We start from the raw sequence: 22,500 nt of genomic DNA, 5'->3' as shown, positions 1-22,500 counted from the left end.
TCCAATGATTAGACTGAAGGTTTCCTTTGTTTTTGAAGATTGAAATAAAGCACAAGCTTTTTTTAATTTTCGTCCGGGATTTGAACCCAGGACCTCTCGCACCCTAAGCGAGAATCATACCCCTAGACCAACAAGCCTCACGTTGAAGCATTTTACAAGATTTTTGCCAAGCAAAATGCTATTTATGCCATGTGATTCAAGAGAAGACTATAACTTTATTTTCAATACCCATTATTGAACCATTTATGGTTTACCTTGCCTTTGCCCAAAAGTGGCCGGGATAGACTCCAGTAAACACATGAGCCCAAAAAGGAGTGGAAAGCTCACAAACTTTAGCCTTAATCATTGGTACAAGAAAGATAGAACCATGATTTAATCTGGTAAAAAGGGCAAAATCTGACCCTCCCATCTGAAGGTGACAGCAGAAATCCTAAATCAGAGCAGGAAGCGGTTTTCTGAACTTTTATTATCCAATTTGGTGAGTCAGTTTCAGAGATCTGTTGTTCATAATTGATGTGATTGGCACCTGGTGTGGTGTTGGGCTGCTTTAGCCCATCTGGCTCAAGTTTTGGTGTGAATTTGCATAAGGAAGCAGTGGATGCAATTAGTGAAAGTGTCATGCTTTTTTTATTACCTATGCTCAATGAACAGACTGATTGCTTCTGTTGTTTTAAAGACAGAAGAAATACACTACATTCAAGGGCTCGTCCGGGATTTGAACCTGGGACCTCTTGCACCCGAAGCGAGAATCATACCCCTAGACCAACGAGCCTCACGTTGAAGCATTTTACAAGATTTTTGCCAAGCAAAATGCTATTTATGCCATGTGATTCAAGAGAAGACTATAACTTTATTTTCAATACCCATTATTGAACCATTTATGGTTTACCTTGCCTTTGCCCAAAAGTGGCCGGGATAGACTCCAGTAACCACATGAGCCCAAAAAGGAGTGGAAGGCTCACACACTTTAGCCTTAATCATTGGTACAAGAAAGATAGAACCATGATTTAATCTGGTAAAAAGGGCAAAATCTGACCTTCCCATCTGAAGGTCACAGCAGAAATCCTAAATCAGAGCAGGAAGCGGTTTTCTAAACTTTTATTATCCAATTTGGTGAGTCAGTTTCAGAGATCTGTTGTTCATAATTGATGTGATTGGCACCTGGTGTGGTGTTGGGCTGCTTTAGCCCATCTGGCTCAAGTTTTGGTGTGAATTTGCCTAAGCAAGCAGTGGTACAAAGGCTAGGTAGTTAAGGTGTCATGTACTGTTTACCTTACTTAGATCCAATGAACAGACTGAAGGTTTCCTTTGTTTTTGAATATAGAAATAAAGCACAAGCGTTTTTTAACGGGCTCGTCCGGGATTTGAACCCGGGACCTCTCGCACCCTAAGCGAGAATCATACCCCTAGACCAACGAGCCTCACGTTGAAGGGTTTTGCAAGATTTTTGCCAAGCAAAATGCTATTTATGCCATGTGATTCAAGAGAAGACTATAACTTTATTTTCAATACCCATTATTGAACCATTTATGGTTTACCTTGCCTTTGCCCAAAAGTGGCCGGGATAGACTCCAGTAACCACATGAGCCAAAGAAGGAGTGGAAAGCTCACAAACTTTAGCCTTAATCATTGGTACAAGAAAGATAGAACCATGATTTAATCTGGTAAAAAGGGCAAAATCTGACCCTCCCATCTGAAGGTGACAGCAGAAATCCTAAATCAGAGGAGGAAGCGGTTTTCTAATCTTTTATTATCCAATTTGGTGAGTCAGTTGTTAGAGATCTGTTGTTCATAATTGATGTGATTGGCACCTGGTGTGGTGTTGGGCTGCTTTAGCCCATCTGGCTCAAGTTTTGGTGTGAATTTGCATAAGCAAGCAGTGGTACAAAGGCTAGGTAGTTAAGGTGTCATGTACTGTTTACCTTACTTAGATCCAATGAACAGACTGAAAGTTTCCTTTGTTTTTGAATATAGAAATAAAGCACAAGCGTTTTTTAACGGGCTCGTCCGGGATTTGAACCCGGGACCTCTCGCACCCAAAGCGAGAATCATACCCCTAGACCAACGAGCCTCACGTTGAAGCATTTTACAAGATTTTTGCCAAGCAAAATGCTATTTATGCCATGTGATTCAAGAGAAGACTATAACTTTATTTTCAATACCCATTATTTAACCATTTATGGTTTACCTTGCCTTTGCCAAAAAGTGGCCGGGATAGACTCCAGTAACCACATGAGCCCAAAAAGGAGTGGAAGGCTCACAAACTTTAGCCTTAATCATTGGTACAAGAAAGATAGAACCATGATTTAATCTGGTAAAAATGGCAAAATCTGACCCTCCCATCTGAAGGTCACAGCAGAAATCCTAAATCAGAGCAGGAAGCGGTTTTCTAAACTTTTATTATCCAATTTGGTGAGTCAGTTTCAGAGATCTGTTGTTCATAATTGATGTGATTGGCACCTGGTGTGGTGTTGGGCTGCTTTAGCCCATCTGGCTCAAGTTTTGGTGTGAATTTGCATAAGCAAGCAGTGGTACAAAGGCTAGGTAGTTAAGGTGTCATGTACTGTTTACCTTACTTAGATCCAATGAACAGACTGAAGGTTTCCTTTGTTTTTGAAGATAGAAATAAAGCACAAGCTTTTTTTAATTTTCGTCCGGGATTTGAACCCAGGACCTCTCGCACCCTAAGCGAGAATCATACCCCTAGACCAACAAGCCTCACGTTGAAGCATTTTACAAGATTTTTGCCAAGCAAAATGCTATTTATGCCATGTGATTCAAGAGAAGACTATAACTTTATTTTCAATACCCATTATTGAACCATTTATGGTTTACCTTGCCTTTGCCCAAAAGTGGCCGGGATAGACTCCAGTAAACACATGAGCCCAAAAAGGAGTGGAAAGCTCACAAACTTTAGCCTTAATCATTGGTACAAGAAAGATAGAACCATGATTTAATCTGGTAAAAAGGGCAAAATCTGACCCTCCCATCTGAAGGTGACAGCAGAAATCCTAAATCAGAGCAGGAAGCGGTTTTCTGAACTTTTATTATCCAATTTGGTGAGTCAGTTTCAGAGATCTGTTGTTCATAATTGATGTGATTGGCACCTGGTGTGGTGTTGGGCTGCTTTAGCCCATCTGGCTCAAGTTTTGGTGTGAATTTGCATAAGCAAGCAGTGGTACAAAGGCTAGGTAGTTAAGGTGTCATGTACTGTTTACCTTACTTAGATCCAATGAACAGACTGAAGGTTTCCTTTGTTTTTGAAGATAGAAATAAAGCACAAGCTTTTTTTAATTTTCGTCCGGGATTTGAACCCAGGACCTCTCGCACCCTAAGCGAGAATCATACCCCTAGACCAACAAGCCTCACGTTGAAGCATTTTACAAGATTTTTGCCAAGCAAAATGCTATTTATGCCATGTGATTCAAGAGAAGACTATAACTTTATTTTCAATACCCATTATTGAACCATTTATGGTTTACCTTGCCTTTGCCCAAAAGTGGCCGGGATAGACTCCAGTAAACACATGAGCCCAAAAAGGAGTGGAAAGCTCACAAACTTTAGCCTTAATCATTGGTACAAGAAAGATAGAACCATGATTTAATCTGGTAAAAAGGGCAAAATCTGACCCTCCCATCTGAAGGTGACAGCAGAAATCCTAAATCAGAGGAGGAAGCGGTTTTCTAATCTTTTATTATCCAATTTGGTGAGTCAGTTGTTAGAGATCTGTTGTTCATAATTGATGTGATTGGCACCTGGTGTGGTGTTGGGCTGCTTTAGCCCATCTGGCTCAAGTTTTGGTGTGAATTTGCATAAGCAAGCAGTGGTACAAAGGCTAGGTAGTTAAGGTGTCATGTACTGTTTACCTTACTTAGATCCAATGAACAGACTGAAAGTTTCCTTTGTTTTTGAATATAGAAATAAAGCACAAGCGTTTTTTAACGGGCTCGTCCGGGATTTGAACCCGGGACCTCTCGCACCCAAAGCGAGAATCATACCCCTAGACCAACGAGCCTCACGTTGAAGCATTTTACAAGATTTTTGCCAAGCAAAATGCTATTTATGCCATGTGATTCAAGAGAAGACTATAACTTTATTTTCAATACCCATTATTTAACCATTTATGGTTTACCTTGCCTTTGCCAAAAAGTGGCCGGGATAGACTCCAGTAACCACATGAGCCCAAAAAGGAGTGGAAGGCTCACAAACTTTAGCCTTAATCATTGGTACAAGAAAGATAGAACCATGATTTAATCTGGTAAAAATGGCAAAATCTGACCCTCCCATCTGAAGGTCACAGCAGAAATCCTAAATCAGAGCAGGAAGCGGTTTTCTAAACTTTTATTATCCAATTTGGTGAGTCAGTTTCAGAGATCTGTTGTTCATAATTGATGTGATTGGCACCTGGTGTGGTGTTGGGCTGCTTTAGCCCATCTGGCTCAAGTTTTGGTGTGAATTTGCATAAGCAAGCAGTGGTACAAAGGCTAGGTAGTTAAGGTGTCATGTACTGTTTACCTTACTTAGATCCAATGAACAGACTGAAGGTTTCCTTTGTTTTTGAAGATAGAAATAAAGCACAAGCTTTTTTTAATTTTCGTCCGGGATTTGAACCCAGGACCTCTCGCACCCTAAGCGAGAATCATACCCCTAGACCAACAAGCCTCACGTTGAAGCATTTTACAAGATTTTTGCCAAGCAAAATGCTATTTATGCCATGTGATTCAAGAGAAGACTATAACTTTATTTTCAATACCCATTATTGAACCATTTATGGTTTACCTTGCCTTTGCCCAAAAGTGGCCGGGATAGACTCCAGTAACCACATGAGCCCAAAAAGGAGTGGAAGGCTCACACACTTTAGCCTTAATCATTGGTACAAGAAAGATAGAACCATGATTTAATCTGGTAAAAAGGGCAAAATCTGACCTTCCCATCTGAAGGTCACAGCAGAAATCCTAAATCAGAGCAGGAAGCGGTTTTCTAAACTTTTATTATCCAATTTGGTGAGTCAGTTTCAGAGATCTGTTGTTCATAATTGATGTGATTGGCACCTGGTGTGGTGTTGGGCTGCTTTAGCCCATCTGGCTCAAGTTTTGGTGTGAATTTGCCAAAGCAAGCAGTGGTACAAAGGCTAGGTAGTTAAGGTGTCATGTACTGTTTACCTTACTTAGATCCAATGAACAGACTGAAGGTTTCCTTTGTTTTTGAATATAGAAATAAAGCACAAGCGTTTTTTAACGGGCTCGTCCGGGATTTGAACCCGGGACCTCTCGCACCCAAAGCGAGAATCATACCCCTAGACCAACGAGCCTCACGTTGAAGCATTTTACAAGATTTTTGCCAAGCAAAATGCTATTTATGCCATGTGATTCAAGAGAAGACTATAACTTTATTTTCAATACCCATTATTTAACCATTTATGGTTTACCTTGCCTTTGCCAAAAAGTGGCCGGGATAGACTCCAGTAACCACATGAGCCCAAAAAGGAGTGGAAGGCTCACAAACTTTAGCCTTAATCATTGGTACAAGAAAGATAGAACCATGATTTAATCTGGTAAAAAGGGCAAAATCTGACCCTCCCATCTGAAGGTGACAGCAGAAATCTTAAATCAGAGCAGGAAGCGGTTTTCTAATCTTTTATTATCCAATTTGGTGAGTCAGTTTCAGAGATCTGTTGTTCATAATTGATGTGATTGGCACCTGGTGTGGTGTTGGGCTGCTTTAGCCCATCTGGCTCAAGTTTTGGTGTGAATTTGCATAAGCAAGCAGTGGTACAAAGGCTAGGTAGTTAAGGTGTCATGTACTGTTTACCTTACTTAGATCCAATGAACAGACTGAAGGTTTCCTTTGTTTTTGAAGATAGAAATAAAGCACAAGCTTTTTTTAATTTTCGTCCGGGATTTGAACCCGGGACCTCTCGCACCCTAAGCGAGAATCATACCCCTAGACCAACAAGCCTCATGTTGAAGCATTTTACAAGATTTTTGCCAAGCAAAATGCTATTTATGCCATGTGATTCAAGAGAAGACTATAACTTTATTTTCAATACCCATTATTGAACCATTTATGGTTTACCTTGCCTTGCCCAAAAGTGGCCGGGATAGACTCCAGTAAACACATGAGCCCAAAAAGGAGTGGAAGGCTCACAAACTTTAGCCTTAATCATTGGTACAAGAAAGATAGAACCATGATTTAATCTGGTAAAAAGGGCAAAATCTGACCCTCCCATCTGAAGGTGACAGCAGAAATCCTAAATCAGAGGAGGAAGCGGTTTTCTAATCTTTTATTATCCAATTTGGTGAGTCAGTTGTTAGAGATCTGTTGTTCATAATTGATGTGATTGGCACCTGGTGTGGTGTTGGGCTGCTTTAGCCCATCTGGCTCAAGTTTTGGTGTGAATTTGCATAAGCAAGCAGTGGTACAAAGGCTAGGTAGTTAAGGTGTCATGTACTGTTTACCTTACTTAGATCCAATGAACAGACTGAAGGTTTCCTTTGTTTTTGAAGATAGAAATAAAGCACAAGCGTTTTTTAACGGGCTTGTCCGGGATTTGAACCCGGGACCTCTCGCACCCAAAGCGAGAATCATACCCCTAGACCAACGAGCCTCACGTTGAAGCATTTTACAAGATTTTTGCCAAGCAAAATGCTATTTATGCCATGTCATTCAAGAGAAGACTATAACTTTATTTTCAATACCCATTATTTAACCATTTATGGTTTACCTTGCCTTTGCCCAAAAGTGGCCGGGATAGACTCCAGTAACCACATGAGCCCAAAAAGGAGTGGAAGGCTCACAAACTTTAGCCTTAATCATTGGTACAAGAAAGATAGAACCATGATTTAATCTGGTAAAAATGGCAAAATCTGACCCTCCCATCTGAAGGTGACAGCAGAAATCCTAAATCAGAGCAGGAAGCGGTTTTCTAATCTTTTATTATCCAATTTGGTGAGTCAGTTTCAGAGATCTGTTGTTCATAATTGATGTGATTGGCACCTGGTGTGGTGTTGGGCTGCTTTAGCCCATCTGGCTCAAGTTTTGGTGTGAATTTGCATAAGGAAGCAGTGGATGCAATTAGTGAAAGTGTCGTGCTTTTTTTATTACCTATGCTCAATGAACAGACTGATTGCTTCTGTTGTTTTAAAGAAAGAAGAAATACACTACATTCAAGGGCTCGTCCGGGATTTGAACCCGGGACCTCTCGCACCCGAAGCGAGAATCATACCCCTAGACCAACGAGCCTCACGTTGAAGCATTTTACAAGATTTTTGCCAAGCAAAATGCTATTTATGCCATGTGATTCAAGAGAAGACTATAACTTTATTTTCAATACCCATTATTGAACCATTTATGGTTTACCTTGCCTTTGCCCAAAAGTGGCCGGGATAGACTCCAGTAACCACATGAGCCCAAAAAGGAGTGGAAGGCTCACACACTTTAGCCTTAATCATTGGTACAAGAAAGATAGAACCATGATTTAATCTGGTAAAAAGGGCAAAATCTGACCCTCCCATCTGAAGGTCACAGCAAAAATCCTAAATCAGAGCAGGAAGCGGTTTTCTAAACTGTTATTATCCAATTTTGTGAGTCAGTTTTAGAGTTCTTTTGTCCTTAATTAAAAGGATTAGCACCTGGTGTCGTGTTCAGGCTACTATAGCCCACCTGGTCCCAGTTTTGGTGTGAATTTTCATAAGCAAGCAGTGGTACAAAGGCTAGGTAGTTAAGGTGTCATGTACTGTTTACCTTACTTAGATCCAATGAACAGACTGAAGGTTTCCTTTGTTTTTGAAGATAGAAATAAAGCACAAGCGTTTTTTAACGGGCTCGTCCGGGATTTGAACCCGGGACCTCTCGCACCCAAAGCGAGAATCATACCCCTAGACCAACGAGCCTCACGTTGAAGCATTTTACAAGATTTTTGCCAAGCAAAATGCTATTTATGCCATGTGATTCAAGACAAGACTATAACTTTATTTTCAATACCCATTATTGAACCATTTATGGTTTACCTTGCCTTTGCCCAAAAGTGGCCGGGATAGACTCCAGTAACCACATGAACCAAAGAAGGAGTGGAAAGCTCACAAACTTTAGCCTTAATCATTGGTACAAGAAAGATAGAACCATGATTTAATCTGGTAAAAAGGGCAAAATCTGACCCTCCCATCTGAAGGTCACAGCAGAAATCCTAAATCAGAGCAGGAAGCGGTTTTCGAATTTTTTTATTATCCAATTTGGTGAGTCAGTTTTAGAGTTCTTTTGTTCATAATTGATGTGATTGGCACATGGTGTGGTGTTGGGCTGCTTTAGCCCATCTGGCTCAAGTTTTGGTCTGAATTTGCATAAGCAAGCAGTGGTACAAAGGCTAGGTAGTTAAGGTGTCATGTACTGTTTACCTTACTTAGATCCAATGAACAGACTGAAGGTTTCCTTTGTTTTTGAAGATAGAAATAAAGCACAAGCGTTTTTTAAAGGGCTCGTCCGGGATTTGAACCCGGGACCTCTCGCACCCAAAGCGAGAATCATACCCCTAGACCAACGAGCCTCACGTTGAAGCATTTTACAAGATTTTTGCCAAGCAAAATGCTATTTATGCCATGTGATTCAAGAGAAGACTATAACTTTATTTTCAATACCCATTATTGAACCATTTATGGTTTACCTTGCCTTTGCCCAAAAGTGGCCGGGATAGACTCCAGTAACCACATGAGCCCAAAAAGGAGTGGAAGGCTCACACACTTTAGCCTTAATCATTGGTACAAGAAAGATAGAACCATGATTTAATCTGGTAAAAAGGGCAAAATCTGACCCTCCCATCTGAAGGTCACAGCAGAAATCCTAAATCAGAGCAGGAAGCGGTTTTCTAATCTTTTATTATCCAATTTGGTGAGTCAGTTTCAGAGATTTGTTGTTCATAATTGATGTGATTGGCACCTGGTGTGGTGTTGGGCTGCTTTAGCCCATCTGGCTCAAGTTTTGGTGTGAATTTGCATAAGGAAGCAGTGGATGCAATTAGTGAAAGTGTCGTGCTTTTTTTTATTACATATGCTCAATGAACAGACTGATTGCTTCTGTTTTTAAAGACAGAAGAAATACACTACATTCAAAGGCTCGTCCGGGATTTGAACCCGGGACCTCTCGCACCCGAAGCGAGAATCATACCCCTAGACCAACGAGCCTCACGTTGAAGCATTTTACAAGATTTTTGCCAAGCAAAATGCTATTTATGCCATGTGATTCAAGAGAAGACTATAACTTTATTTTCAATACCCATTATTGAACCATTTATGGTTTACCTTGCCTTTGCCCAAAAGTGGCCGGGATAGACTCCAGTAACCACATGAGCCCAAAAAGGAGTGGAAGGCTCACAAACTTTAGCCTTAATCATTGGTACAAGAAAGATAGAACCATGATTTAATCTGGTAAAAAGGGCAAAATCTGACCCTCCCATCTGAAGGTCACAGCAGAAATCCTAAATCAGAGCAGGAAGCGGTTTTCTAATCTTTTATTATCCAATTTGGTGAGTCAGTTTCAGAGATCTGTTGTTCATAATTGATGTGATTGGCACCTGGTGTGGTGTTTGGCTGCTTTAGCCCATCTGGCTCAAGTTTTGGTGTGAATTTGCATAAGCAAGCAGTGGTACAAAGGCTAGGTAGTTAAGGTGTCATGTACTGTTTACCTTACTTAGATTCAATGATCAGACTGAAGGTTTCCTTTGTTTTTGAAGATAGAAATAAAGCACAAGCGTTCTTTAATGGGCTTGTCCGGGATTTGAACCCGGGACTAGGGTTGTGCCGATGGACGATATCATCGTCCATCGTGATGGGTGACTGACATCCCGATGGAGAGACCACCATCGTGATGCCACGCCCCCGCCACGTTGCGCGTCGACACCATAAGCCGCGGTTACATGTACAAAATATCCTGATGGGATCAATGGTCGGATTAGAATCCAACCGTGTACATGGGCCCAGAAAAATGTTTTCAGAATATAAAAATGTTCACTAAGGTCACAATTTCGGTCGGAATAAATCATTCGCACACGCGCAGTATTCGCACATGCGCAGTTTGAAAACCGGAAGAGGATACAACTTCCGCCGAGCGGCTTTTTTTCCAAACTTTATTGAAGGTAACAATTCAATTCAAAACGATAACAGCGCCGAGCGGCTATATACATTGACATGTCAGCTCGGTAAAATACGAGACGATCTTCTAAACGTGCTTTTAATAATGTTACGGTTATTATGAAACACCTGTTAGCTCATCATTTGAATTTTAATCCGTGTGGTCAGTGCTTTTTCTGAACGTAGCCAGGATTAGCAGTATGCTAACACACGGGCTAACAACATTAGCTTTGGAGCTGCGGGACGGATCGCAGTCTTAAATCTCCCACACATACCGCTCATGTACCCCCCCCCCCCCCCCCTTCCCATCAAACACAAAGCTGTAAATCCGCACTCCGCCGGTCCACTCCGCTAAGTGCGGGAGTGGACTACTTCTTTTCTATTTTGCTTGTTACTTTTTCTGTTAAAGTCACTTCCCTCAGTTTATACTGGATCATCGCGGACCATTAGTTAACCATTAGTTGGGAAATAAAATGAAAAAAGCAAAATAACGAATAGCAGTTATATAAGAACGAAAAATGTAAAAATACCCCCCCCCCGACGATGTCATCGTCCATCCCGATGGTTGACAGCAAACATCGTCAACGGCCAAATTAGGGGACATCGCCCAACCCTACCCGGGACCTCTCGCACCCAAAGTGAGAATCATACCCCTAGACCAACGAGCCTCACGTTGAAATATTTTACAAGATTTTTGCCAAGCAAAATGCTATTTATGCCATGTGATTCAAGAGAAGACTATAACTTTATTTTCAATGCCCATTATTGAACCATTTATGGTTTACCTTGCCTTTGCCCAAAAGTGGCCGGGATAGACTCCAGTAACCACATGAGCCAAAGAAGGAGTGGAAAGCTCACAAACTTTAGCCTTAATCATTGGTACAAGAAAGATAGAACCATGATTTAATCTGGTAAAAAGGGCAAAATCTGACTCTCCCATCTGAAGGTGACAGCAGAAATCCTAAATCAGAGCAGGAAGCGGTTTTCTAATCTTTTATTATCCAATTTGGTGAGTCAGTTTCAGAGATCTGTTGTTCATAATTGATGTGATTGGCACCTGGTGTGGTGTTTGGCTGCTTTAGCCCATCTGGCTCAAGTTTTGGTGTGAATTTGCATAAGCAAGCAGTGGTACAAAGGCTAGGTAGTTAAGGTGTCATGTACTGTTTACCTTACTTAGATCCAATGAACAGACTGAAGGTTTCCTTTGTTTTTGAATATAGAAATAAAGCACAAGCGTTTTTTAAAGGGCTCGTCCGGGATTTGAACCCGGGACCTCTCGCACCCAAAGCGAGAATCATACCCCTAGACCAACGAGCCTCACGTTGAAGCATTTTACAAGATTTTTGCCAAGCAAAATGCTATTTATGCCATGTGATTCAAGAGAAGACTATTGCTCTATTTTCAATACCCATTATTGAACCATTTATGGTTTACCTTGCCTTTGCCCAAAAGTGGCCAGGATAGACTCCAGTAAACACATGAGCCCAAAAAGGAGTGGAAGGCTCACAAACTTTAGCCTTAATCATTGGTACAAGAAAGATAGAACCATGATTTAATCTGGTAAAAAGGGCAAAATCTGACCATCCCATCTGAAGGTCACAGCAGAAATCCTAAATCAGAGCAGGAAGGGGTTTTCTAATCTTTTATTATCCAATTTGGTGAGTCAGTTTCAGAGATTTGTTGTTCATAATTGATGTGATTGGCACCTGGTGTGGTGTTGGGCTGCTTTAGCCCATCTGGCTCAAGTTTTGGTGTGAATTTGCATAAGGAAGCAGTGGATGCAATTAGTGAAAGTGTCATGCTTTTTTTATTACCTATGCTCAATGAACAGACTTATTGCTTCTGTTGTTTTAAAGACAGAAGAAATACACTACATTCAAGGGCTCGTCCGGGATTTGAACCCGGGACCTCTCGCACCCGAAGCGAGAATCATACCCCTAGACCAACGAGCCTCACGTTGAAGCATTTTACAAGATTTTTGCCAAGCAAAATGCTATTTATGCCATGTGATTCAAGACAAGACTATAACTTTATTTTCAATACCCATTATTGAACCATTTATGGTTTACCTTGCCTTTGCCCAAAAGTGGCCGGGATAGACTCCAGTAACCACATGAACCAAAGAAGGAGTGGAAAGCTCACAAACTTTAGCCTTAATCATTGGTACAAGAAAGATAGAACCATGATTTAATCTGGTAAAAATGGCAAAATCTGACCCTCCCATCTGAAGGTCACAGCAGAAATCCTAAATCAGAGCAGGAAGCGGTTTTCTAATCTTTTATTATCCAATTTGGTGAGTCAGTTGTCAGAGATCTGTTGTTCATAATTGATGTGATTGGCACCTGGTGTGGTGTTTGGCTGCTTTAGCCCATCTGGCTCAAGTTTTGGTGTGAATTTGCATAAGCAAGCAGTGGTACAAAGGCTAGGTAGTTAAGGTGTCATGTACTGTTTACCTTACTTAGATCCAATGAACAGACTGAAGGTTTCCTTTGTTTTTGAAGATAGAAATAAAGCACAAGCGTTTTTTAACGGGCTCGTCCGGGATTTGAACCCGGGACCTCTCGCACCCTAAGCGAGAATCATACCCCTAGACCAACGAGCCTCACGTTGAAGGATTTTGCAAGATTTTTGCCAAGCAAAATGCTATTTATGCCATGTGATTCAAGAGAAGACTATAACTTTAATTTCAATACCCATTATTGAACCATTTATGGTTTACCTTGCCTTTGCCCAAAAGTGGCCGGGATAGACTCCAGTAACCACATGAGCCAAAGAAGGAGTGGAAAGCTCACAAACTTTAGCCTTAATCATTGGTACAAGAAAGATAGAACCATGATTTAATCTGGTAAAAAGGGCAAAATCTGACCCTCCCATCTGAAGGTCACAGCAGAAATACTAAATCAGAGCAGGAAGCGGTTTTCTAATTTTTTTATTATCCAATTTGGTGATTCAGTTTTAGAGTTCTTTTGTTCATAATTGATGTGATTGGCACATGGTGTGGTGTTGGGCTGCTTTAGCCCATCTGGCTCAAGTTTTGGTGTGAATTTGCATAAGCAAGCAGTGGTACAAAGGCTAGGTAGTTAAGGTGTCATGTACTGTTTACCTTACTTAGATCCAATGAACAGACTGAAGGTTTCCTTTGTTTTTGAATATAGAAATAAAGCACAAGCGTTTTTTAAAGGGCTCGTCCGGGATTTGAACCCGGGACCTCTCGCACCCAAAGCGAGAATCATACCCCTAGACCAACGAGCCTCACGTTGAAGCATTTTACAAGATTTTTGCCAAGCAAAATGCTATTTATGCCATGTGATTCAAGAGAAGACTATTGCTCTATTTTCAATACCCATTATTGAACCATTTATGGTTTACCTTGCCTTTGCCCAAAAGTGGCCAGGATAGACTCCAGTAAACACATGAGCCCAAAAAGGAGTGGAAGGCTCACACACTTTAGCCTTAATCATTGGTACAAGAAAGATAGAACCATGATTTAATCTGGTAAAAAGGGCAAAATCTGACCCTCCCATCTGAAGGTGACAGCAGAAATCCTAAATCAGAGCAGGAAGCGGTTTTCTAATCTTTTATTATCCAATTTGGTGAGTCAGTTTCAGAGATCTGTTGTTCATAATTGATGTGATTGGCACCTGGTGTGGTGTTGGGCTGCTTTAGCCCATCTGGCTCAAGTTTTGGTGTGAATTTGCATAAGGAAGCAGTGGATGCAATTAGTGAAAGTGTCGTGCTTTTTTTATTACCTATGCTCAATGAACAGACTGATTGCTTCTGTTGTTTTAAAGACAGAAGAAATACACTACATTCTAGGGCTCGTCCGGGATTTGAACCCGGGACCTCTCGCACCCTAAGCGAGAATCATACCCCTAGACCAACGAGCCTCACGTTGAAGGATTTTGCAAGATTTTCGCCAAGCAAAATGCTATTTATGCCATGTGATTCAAGAGAAGACTATAACTTTATTTTCAATGCCCATTATTGAACCATTTATGGTTTACCTTGCCATTGCCCAAAAGTGGCCGGGATAGACTCCAGTAACCACATGAGCCCAAAAAGGAGTGGAAGGCTCACAAACTTTAGCCTTAATCATTGGTACAAGAAAGATAGAACCATGATTTAATCTGGTAAAAAGGGCAAAATCTGACCCTCCCATCTGAAGGTGACAGCAGAAATCCTAAATCAGAGGAGGAAGCGGTTTTCTAATCTTTTATTATCCAATTTGGTGAGTCAGTTGTTAGAGATCTGTTGTTCATAATTGATGTGATTGGCACCTGGTGTGGTGTTGGGCTGCTTTAGCCCATCTGGCTCAGGTTTTGGTGTGAATTTGCATAAGCAAGCAGTGGTACAAAGGCTAGGTAGTTAAGGTGTCATGTACTGTTTACCTTACTTAGATCCAATGAACAGACTGAAGGTTTCCTCTGTTTTTGAAGATAGAAATAAAGCACAAGCGTTTTTTAACGGGCTCGTCCGGGATTTGACCCCGGGACCTCTCGCACCCAAAGCGAGAATCATACCCCTAGACCAACGAGCCTCACGTTGAAGCACTTTACAAGATTTTTGCCAAGCAAAATGCTATTTATGCCATGTGATTCAAGAGAAGACTATTGCTTTATTTTCAATGCCCATTATTGAACCATTTATGGTTTACCTTGCCTTTGCCCAAAAGTGGCCGGGATAGACTCCAGTAACCACATGAGCCAAAGAAGGAGTGGAAAGCTCACAAACTTTAGCCTTAATCATTGGTACAAGAAAGATAGAACCATGATTTAATCTGGTAAAAAGGGCAAAATCTGACCCTCCCATCAGAAGGTGACAGCAGAAATCCTAAATCAGAGCAGGAAGCGGTTTTCTAATCTTTTATTATCCAATTTTGTGAGTCAGTTTTAGAGTTCTTTTGTCCTTAATTAAAAGGATTAGCACCTGGTGTGGTGTTCAGGCTACTATAGCCCATCTGGTCCCAGTTTTGGTGTGAATTTGCATAAGCAAGCAGTGGTACAAAGGCTAGGTAGTTAAGGTGTCATGTACTGTTTACCTTACTTAGATCCAATGAACAGACTAAAGGTTTCCTTTGTTTTTGAAGATAGAAATAAAGCACAGGTGTTTTTTAACGGGCTCGTCCGGGATTTGAACCCGGGACCTCTCGCACCCTAAGCGAGAATCATACCCCTAGACCAACGAGCCTCACGTTGAAGCATTTTACAAGATTTTTGCCAAGCAAAATGCTATTTATGCCATGTGATTCAAGAGAAGACTATAACTTTATTTTCAATACCCATTATTGAACCATTTATGGTTTACCTTGCCATTGCCCAAAAGTGGCCGGGATAGACTCCAGTAACCACATGAGCCCAAAAAGGAGTGGAAGGCTCACAAACTTTAGCCTTAATCATTGGTACAAGAAAGATAGAACCATGATTTAATCTGGTAAAAAGGGCAAAATCTGACCCTCCCATCTGAAGGTGACAGCAGAAATCCTAAATCAGAGGAGGAAGCGGTTTTCTAATCTTTTATTATCCAATTTGGTGAGTCAGTTGTTAGAGATCTGTTGTTCATAATTGATGTGATTGGCACCTGGTGTGGTGTTGGGCTGCTTTAGCCCATCTGGCTCAAGTTTTGGTGTGAATTTGCATAAGCAAGCAGTGGTACAAAGGCTAGGTAGTTAAGGTGTCATGTACTGTTTACCTTACTTAGATCCAATTAACAGACTGAAGGTTTCCTTTGTTTTTGAAGATAGAAATAAAGCACAAGCGTTTTTTAACGGGCTCGTCCGGGATTTGACCCCGGGACCTCTCGCACCCAAAGCGAGAATCATACCCCTAGACCAACGAGCCTCACGTTGAAGCACTTTACAAGATTTTTACCAAGCAAAATGCTATTTATGCCATGTGATTCAAGAGAAGACTATTGCTTTATTTTCAATGCCCATTATTGAACCATTTATGGTTTACCTTGCCTTTGCCCAAAAGTGGCCGGGATAGACTCCAGTAACCACATGAGCCAAAGAAGGAGTGGAAGGCTCACAAACTTTAGCCTTAATCATTGGTACAAGAAAGATAGAACCATGATTTAATCTGGTAAAAAGGGCAAAATCTGACCCTCCCATCTGAAGGTCACAGCAAAAATCCTAAATCAGAGCAGGAAGCGGTTTTCTGAACTTTTATTATCCAATTTGGGTGAGTCAGTTTCAGAAATCTGTTGTTCATAATTGATGTGATTGGCACCTGGTGTGGTGTTGGGCTGCTTTAGCCCATCTGGCTCAAGTTTTGGTGTGAATTTGCATAAGGAAGCAGTGGATGCAATTAGTGAAAGTGTCGTGCTTTTTTTATTACCTATGCTCAATGAACAGACTGAATGCTTCTGTTGTTTTAAAGACAGAAGAAATAAACTACATTCAAGGGCTCGTCCGGGATTTGAACCCGGGACCTCTCGCACCCTAAGCGAGAATCATACCCCTAGACCAATGAGCCTCACGTTGAAGCATTTTGTTAGATTTTTGCCAAGCAAAATGCTATTTATGCCATGTGATTCAAGAGAAGACTATAACTTTATTTTCAATACCCATTATTGAACCATTTATGGTTTACCTTGCCTTTGCCCAAAAGTGGCCGGGATAGACTCCAGTAACCACATGAGCCAAAGAAGGAGTGGAAAGCTCACAAACTTTAGCCTTAATCATTGGTACAAGAAAGATAGAACCATGATTTAATCTGGTAAAAAGGGCAAAATCTGACCCTCCAATCTGAAGGTCACAGCAGAAATCCTAAATCAGAGCAGGAAGGGGTTTTCTAAACTTTTATTGTCCAATTTGGTGAGTCAGTTTTAGAGTTCTTTTGTTCTTAATTGAAAGGATTATCACCTGGTGTGGTGTTCTGGCTACTATAGCCCATCTGGCCCTTGTTTTGGTGTGAATTTACATAAACAAGCAGCGGTACAAAGGCTAGGTAGTTAAGGTGTCATGTACTGTTTACCTTACTTAGATCCAATGAACTGACTGAAGGTTTCCTTTGTTTTTGAAGATAGAAATAAAGCACAAGCGTTCTTTAATGGGCTCGTCCGGGATTTGAACCCGGGACCTCTTGCACCCTAAGCGAGAATCATACCCCTTGACCAACGATCCTCACGTTGAAGCATTTTACAAGATTTTTGCCAAGCAAAATGCTATTTATGTCATGTGATTCAAGAGAAGACTATAACTTTATTTTCAATACCCATTATTGAACCATTTATGGTTTACCTTGCCTTTGCCCAAAAGTGGCCGGGATAGACTCCAGTAAACACATGAGCCCAAAAAGGAGTGGAAAGCTCACAAACTTTAGCCTTAATCATTGGTACAAGAAAGATAGAACCATGATTTAATCTGGTAAAAATGGCAAAATTTGACCCTCCCATCTGAAGGTCACAGCAAAAATCCTAAATCAGAGCAGGAAGCGGTTTTCTGAACTTTTATTATCCAATTTGGGTGAGTCAGTTTCAGAGATGAGTTGTTCATAATTGATGTGATTGGCACCTGGTGTGGTGTTGGGCTGCTTTAGCCCATCTGGCTCAAGTTTTGGTGTGAATTTGCATAAGGAAGCAGTGGATGCAATTAGTGAAAGTGTTGTGCTTTTTTTATTACCTATGCTCAATGAACAGACTGAATTCTTCTGTTGTTTTAAAGACAGAAGAAATACACTACATTCAAGGGCTCGTCCGGGATTTGAACCCGGGACATCTCGCACCCTAAGCGAGAATCATACCCCTAGACCAACGAGCCTCACGTTGAAGCATTTTACAAGATTTTTGCCAAGCAAAATGCTATTTATGCCATGTGATTCAAGAGAAGACTATTGCTTTATTTTCAATACCCATTATTGAACCATTTATGGTTTACCTTGCCTTTGCCCAAAAGTGGCCGGGATAGACTCCAGTAAACACATGAGCCCAAAAAGGAGTGGAAGGCTCACAAACTTTAGCCTTAATCATTGGTACAAGAAAGATAGAACCATGATTTAATCTGGTAAAAAGGGCAAAATTTGACCCTCCCATCTGAAGGTCACAGCAGAAATCCTAAATCAGAGCAGGAAGCGGTTTTCTAATCTTTTATTATCCAATTTGGTGAGTCAGTTTCAGAGATCTGTTGTTCATAATTGATGTGATTGGCACCTGGTGTGGTGTTGGGCTGCTTTAGCCCATCTGGCTCAAGTTTTGGTGTGAATTTGCATAAGGAAGCAGTGGATGCAATAAGTGAAAGTGTCATGCTATTTTTTATTACCTATGCTCAATGAACAGACTGATTGCTTCTGTTGTTTTAAAGACAGAAGAAATACACTACATTCAAGGGCTCGTCCGGGATTTGAACCCGGGACCTCTCGCACCCGAAGCGAGAATGATACCCCTAGACCAACGATCCTCACGTTGAAGCATTTTACAAGATTTTTGCCAAGCAAAATGCTATTTATGCCATGTGATTCAAGAGAAGACTATAACTTTATTTTCAACACCCATTATTGAACCATTTATGGTTTACCTTACCTTTGCCCAAAAGTGGCCGGGATAGACTCCAGTAACCACATGAGCCCAAAAAGGAGTAGAAGGCTCACACACTTTAGCCTTAATCATTGGTACAAGAAAGATAGAACCATGATTTAATCTGGTAAAAAGGGCAAAATCTGACCCTCCCATCTGAAGGTCACAGCAGAAATCCTAAATCAGAGCAGGAAGCGGTTTTCTAATCTTTTATTATCCAATTTGGTGAGTCAGTTTTAGAGTTCTTTTGTCCTTAATTGAAAGGATTAGCACCTGGTGTGGTGTTCAGGCTACTATAGCCCATCTGGCCCCAGTTTTGGTGTGAATTTACATAATCAAGCAGTGGTACAAAGGCTAGGTAGTTAAGGTGTCATGTACTGTTTACCTTACTTAGATCCAATGATCAGACTGAAGGTTTCCTTTGTTTTTGAAGATAGAAATAAAGCACAAGCTTTTTTTAACGGGCTCGTCCGGGATTTGAACCCGGGACCTCTCGCACCCTAAGCGAGAATCATACCCCTAGACCAACGAGCCTCACGTTGAAGCATTTTGCAAGATTTTTGCCAAGCAAAATGCTATTTATGCCATGTGATTCAAGAGAAGACTATAACTTTATTTTCAATACCCATTATTGAACCATTTATGGTTTACCTTGCCTTTGCCCAAAAGTGGCCGGGATAGACTCCAGTAACCACATGAGCCCAAAAAGGAGTGGAAGGCTCACACACTTTAGCCTTAATCATTGGTACAAGAAAGATAGAACCATGATTTAATCTGGTAAAAAGGGCAAAATTTGACCCTCCCATCTGAAGGTCACAGCAGAAATCCTAAATCAGAGCAGGAAGCGGTTTTCTAATCTTTTATTATCCAATTTGGTGAGTCAGTTTCAGAGATCTGTTGTTCATAATTGATGTGATTGGCACCTGGTGTGGTGTTGGGCTGCTTTAGCCCATCTGGCTCAAGTTTTGGTGTGAATTTGCATAAGGAAGCAGTGGATGCAATAAGTGAAAGTGTCATGCTTTTTTTATTACCTATGCTCAATGAACAGACTGATTGCTTCTGTTGTTTTAAAGACAGAAGAAATACACTACATTCAAGGGCTCGTCCGGGATTTGAACCCGGGACCTCTCGCACCCGAAGCGAGAATCATACCCCTAGACCAACGAGCCTCACGTTGAAGCATTTTACAAGATTTTTGCCAAGCAAAATGCTATTTATGCCATGTGATTCAAGAGAAGACTATAACTTTTTTTTCAATACCCATTATTGAACTATTTATGGTTTACCTTGCCTTTGCCCAAAAGTGGCCGGGATAGACTCCAGTAACCACATGAGCCCAAAAAGGAGTGGAAGGCTCACACACTTTAGCCTTAATCATTGGTACAAGAAAGATAGAACCATGATTTAATCTGGTAAAAAGGGCAAAATCTGACCCTCCCATCTGAAGGTCACAGCAGAAATCCTAAATCAGAGCAGGAAGCGGTTTTCTAATCTTTTATTATCCAATTTGGTGAGTCAGTTTTAGAGTTCTTTTGTCCTTAATTGAAAGGATTAGCACCTGGTGTGGTGTTCAGGCTACTATAGCCCATCTGGCCCCAGTTTTGGTGTGAATTTACATAATCAAGCAGTGGTACAAAGGCTAGGTAGTTAAAGTGTCATATACTGTTTACCTTACTTAGATCCAATGATCAGACTGAAGGTTTCCTTTGTTTTTGAAGATAGAAATAAAGCACAAGCTTTTTTTAACGGGCTCGTCCGGGATTTGAACCCGGGACCTCTCACACCCTAAGCGAGAATCATACCCCTAGACCAACGAGCCTCACGTTGAAGAATTTTACAAGATTTTTGCCAAGCAAAATGCTATTTATGCCATGTGATTCAAGAGAAGACTTTAACTTTATTTTCAATACCCATTATTGAACCATTTATGGTTTACCTTGCCTTTGCCCAAAAGTGGCCGGGATAGACTCCAGTAACCACATGAGCCCAAAAAGGAGTGGAAGGCTCACAAACTTTAGCCTTAATCATTGGTACAAGAAAGATAGAACCATGATTTAATCTGGTAAAAAGGGCAAAATCTGACCCTCCCATCTGAAGGTCACAGCAAAAATCCTAAATCAGAGCAGGAAGCGGTTTTCTGAACTTTTATTATCCAATTTGGGTGAGTCAGTTTCAGAAATCTGTTGTTCATAATTGATGTGATTGGCACCTGGTGTGGTGTTGGGCTGCTTTAGCCCATCTGGCTCAAGTTTTGGTGTGAATTTGCATAAGGAAGCAGTGGATGCAATTAGTGAAAGTGTCATGCTTTTTTTATTACCTATGCTCAATGAACAGACTGATTGCTTCTGTTGTTTTAAAGACAGAAGAAATACACTACATTCAAGGGCTCGTCTGGGATTTGAACCCGGGACCTCTCGCACCCTAAGCGAGAATCATACCCCTAGACCAACGAGCCTCACGTTGAAGGATTTTGCAAGATTTTTGCCAAGCAAAATGCTATTTATGCCATGTGATTCAAGAGAAGACTATAACTTTATTTTCAATGCCCATTATTGAACCATTTATGGTTTACCTTGCCATTGCCCAAAAGTGGCCGGGATAGACTCCAGTAACCACATGAGCCCAAAAAGGAGTAGAAGGCTCACAAACTTTAGCCTTAATCATTGGTACAAGAAAGATAGAACCATGATTTAATCTGGTAAAAAGGGCAAAATCTGACCCTCCCATCTGAAGGTCACAGCAGAAATCCTAAATCAGAGCAGGAAGCGGTTTTCTAAACTGTTATTATCCAATTTTGTGAGTCAGTTTTAGAGTTCTTTTGTCCTTAATTAAAAGGATTAGCACCTGGTGTGGTGTTCAGGCTACTATAGCCCATCTGGTCCCAGTTTTGGTGTGAATTTGCATAAGCAAGCAGTGGTACAAAGGCTAGGTAGTTAAGGTGTCATGTACTGTTTACCTTACTTAGATCCAATGAACAGACTGAAGGTTTCCTTTGTTTTTGAAGATAGAAATAAAGCACAAGCGTTTTTTAACGGGCTCGTCCGGGATTTGAACCCGGGACCTCTCGCACCCAAAGCGAGAATCATACCCCTAGACCAATGAGCCTCACGTTGAAGCATTTTACAAGATTTTTGCCAAGCAAAATGCTATTTATGCCATGTGATTCAAGAGAAGACTATAACTTTATTTTCAATACCCATTATTGAACCATTTATGGTTTACCTTGCCTTTGCCCAAAAGTGGCCGGGATAGACTCCAGTAACCACATGAGCCAAAGAAGGAGTGGAAAGCTCACAAACTTTAGCCTTAATCATTGGTACAAGAAAGATAGAACCATGATTTAATCTGGTAAAAAGGGCAAAATCTGACCCTCCCATCTGAAGGTCACAGCAGAAATCCTAAATCAGAACAGGAAGCGGTTTTCTAATTTTTTTATTATCCAATTTGGTGAGTCAGTTTTAGAGTTCTTTTGTTCATAATTGATGTGATTGGCACATGGTGTGGTGTTGGGCTGCTTTAGCCCATCTGGCTCAAGTTTTGGTGTGAATTTGCATAAGCAAGCAGTGGTACAAAGGCTAGGTAGTTAAGGTGTCATGTACTGTTTACCTTACTTAGATCCAATGAACAGACTGAAGGTTTCCTTTGTTTTTGAATATAGAAATAAAGCACAAGCGTTTTTTAAAGGGCTCGTCCGGGATTTGAACCCGGGACCTCTCGCACCCTAAGCGAGAATCATACCCCTAGACCAACGAGCCTCACGTTGAAGCATTTTACAAGATTTTTGCCAAGCAAAATGCTATTTATGCCATGTGATTCAAGAGAAGACTATAACTTTATTTTCAATACCCATTATTGAACCATTTATGGT

General features: G+C 41.0%; 1 protein-coding gene and 26 non-coding genes across 33 annotated transcripts in view; 1 reads left to right on the top strand and 26 right to left on the bottom strand.

Annotated features, from left to right (window-relative positions):
• Nucleotides 1-22,500, top strand: part of ano2b (anoctamin 2b) — a 262,039-nt gene that overhangs the window by 170,682 nt on the left and 68,857 nt on the right. The gene's annotated exons all lie outside the window — the stretch shown is intronic.
• Nucleotides 701-772, bottom strand: trnap-agg (transfer RNA proline (anticodon AGG)). The gene has a single exon. It is a non-coding gene; the product is annotated as a tRNA-Pro (tRNA).
• On the bottom strand, nt 1,350-1,421 carry trnap-agg (transfer RNA proline (anticodon AGG)). Its single transcript has one exon. It is a non-coding gene; the product is annotated as a tRNA-Pro (tRNA).
• trnap-agg (transfer RNA proline (anticodon AGG)) lies at nt 2,000-2,071 on the bottom strand. The gene has a single exon. It is a non-coding gene; the product is annotated as a tRNA-Pro (tRNA).
• On the bottom strand, nt 3,944-4,015 carry trnap-agg (transfer RNA proline (anticodon AGG)). The gene has a single exon. It is a non-coding gene; the product is annotated as a tRNA-Pro (tRNA).
• On the bottom strand, nt 5,240-5,311 carry trnap-agg (transfer RNA proline (anticodon AGG)). The gene has a single exon. It is a non-coding gene; the product is annotated as a tRNA-Pro (tRNA).
• On the bottom strand, nt 6,536-6,607 carry trnap-agg (transfer RNA proline (anticodon AGG)). Its single transcript has one exon. It is a non-coding gene; the product is annotated as a tRNA-Pro (tRNA).
• On the bottom strand, nt 7,171-7,242 carry trnap-agg (transfer RNA proline (anticodon AGG)). The gene has a single exon. It is a non-coding gene; the product is annotated as a tRNA-Pro (tRNA).
• trnap-ugg (transfer RNA proline (anticodon UGG)) lies at nt 7,821-7,892 on the bottom strand. The gene has a single exon. It is a non-coding gene; the product is annotated as a tRNA-Pro (tRNA).
• trnap-ugg (transfer RNA proline (anticodon UGG)) lies at nt 8,471-8,542 on the bottom strand. The gene has a single exon. It is a non-coding gene; the product is annotated as a tRNA-Pro (tRNA).
• trnap-cgg (transfer RNA proline (anticodon CGG)) lies at nt 9,105-9,176 on the bottom strand. Its single transcript has one exon. It is a non-coding gene; the product is annotated as a tRNA-Pro (tRNA).
• trnap-ugg (transfer RNA proline (anticodon UGG)) lies at nt 11,367-11,438 on the bottom strand. The gene has a single exon. It is a non-coding gene; the product is annotated as a tRNA-Pro (tRNA).
• Nucleotides 12,002-12,073, bottom strand: trnap-ugg (transfer RNA proline (anticodon UGG)). Its single transcript has one exon. It is a non-coding gene; the product is annotated as a tRNA-Pro (tRNA).
• trnap-agg (transfer RNA proline (anticodon AGG)) lies at nt 12,652-12,723 on the bottom strand. Its single transcript has one exon. It is a non-coding gene; the product is annotated as a tRNA-Pro (tRNA).
• Nucleotides 13,302-13,373, bottom strand: trnap-ugg (transfer RNA proline (anticodon UGG)). The gene has a single exon. It is a non-coding gene; the product is annotated as a tRNA-Pro (tRNA).
• On the bottom strand, nt 13,937-14,008 carry trnap-agg (transfer RNA proline (anticodon AGG)). Its single transcript has one exon. It is a non-coding gene; the product is annotated as a tRNA-Pro (tRNA).
• On the bottom strand, nt 14,587-14,658 carry trnap-ugg (transfer RNA proline (anticodon UGG)). The gene has a single exon. It is a non-coding gene; the product is annotated as a tRNA-Pro (tRNA).
• trnap-agg (transfer RNA proline (anticodon AGG)) lies at nt 15,237-15,308 on the bottom strand. Its single transcript has one exon. It is a non-coding gene; the product is annotated as a tRNA-Pro (tRNA).
• On the bottom strand, nt 15,887-15,958 carry trnap-ugg (transfer RNA proline (anticodon UGG)). The gene has a single exon. It is a non-coding gene; the product is annotated as a tRNA-Pro (tRNA).
• Nucleotides 16,523-16,594, bottom strand: trnap-agg (transfer RNA proline (anticodon AGG)). The gene has a single exon. It is a non-coding gene; the product is annotated as a tRNA-Pro (tRNA).
• On the bottom strand, nt 17,809-17,880 carry trnap-agg (transfer RNA proline (anticodon AGG)). The gene has a single exon. It is a non-coding gene; the product is annotated as a tRNA-Pro (tRNA).
• On the bottom strand, nt 19,095-19,166 carry trnap-agg (transfer RNA proline (anticodon AGG)). Its single transcript has one exon. It is a non-coding gene; the product is annotated as a tRNA-Pro (tRNA).
• trnap-cgg (transfer RNA proline (anticodon CGG)) lies at nt 19,730-19,801 on the bottom strand. The gene has a single exon. It is a non-coding gene; the product is annotated as a tRNA-Pro (tRNA).
• On the bottom strand, nt 20,380-20,451 carry trnap-agg (transfer RNA proline (anticodon AGG)). The gene has a single exon. It is a non-coding gene; the product is annotated as a tRNA-Pro (tRNA).
• On the bottom strand, nt 21,016-21,087 carry trnap-agg (transfer RNA proline (anticodon AGG)). Its single transcript has one exon. It is a non-coding gene; the product is annotated as a tRNA-Pro (tRNA).
• On the bottom strand, nt 21,666-21,737 carry trnap-ugg (transfer RNA proline (anticodon UGG)). The gene has a single exon. It is a non-coding gene; the product is annotated as a tRNA-Pro (tRNA).
• On the bottom strand, nt 22,316-22,387 carry trnap-agg (transfer RNA proline (anticodon AGG)). Its single transcript has one exon. It is a non-coding gene; the product is annotated as a tRNA-Pro (tRNA).

This window comes from Oryzias latipes, chromosome 23 (genome assembly GCF_053564925.1).
Source record: "Oryzias latipes strain Hd-rR chromosome 23, Olatipes_Hd-rR_3.1".
In the NCBI taxonomy this organism is placed as follows: Eukaryota; Metazoa; Chordata; class Actinopteri; order Beloniformes; family Adrianichthyidae; genus Oryzias; species Oryzias latipes.
Note: the sequence above shows the minus strand (reverse complement) of the source record. Positions and strands in the feature narration are given on the sequence as shown.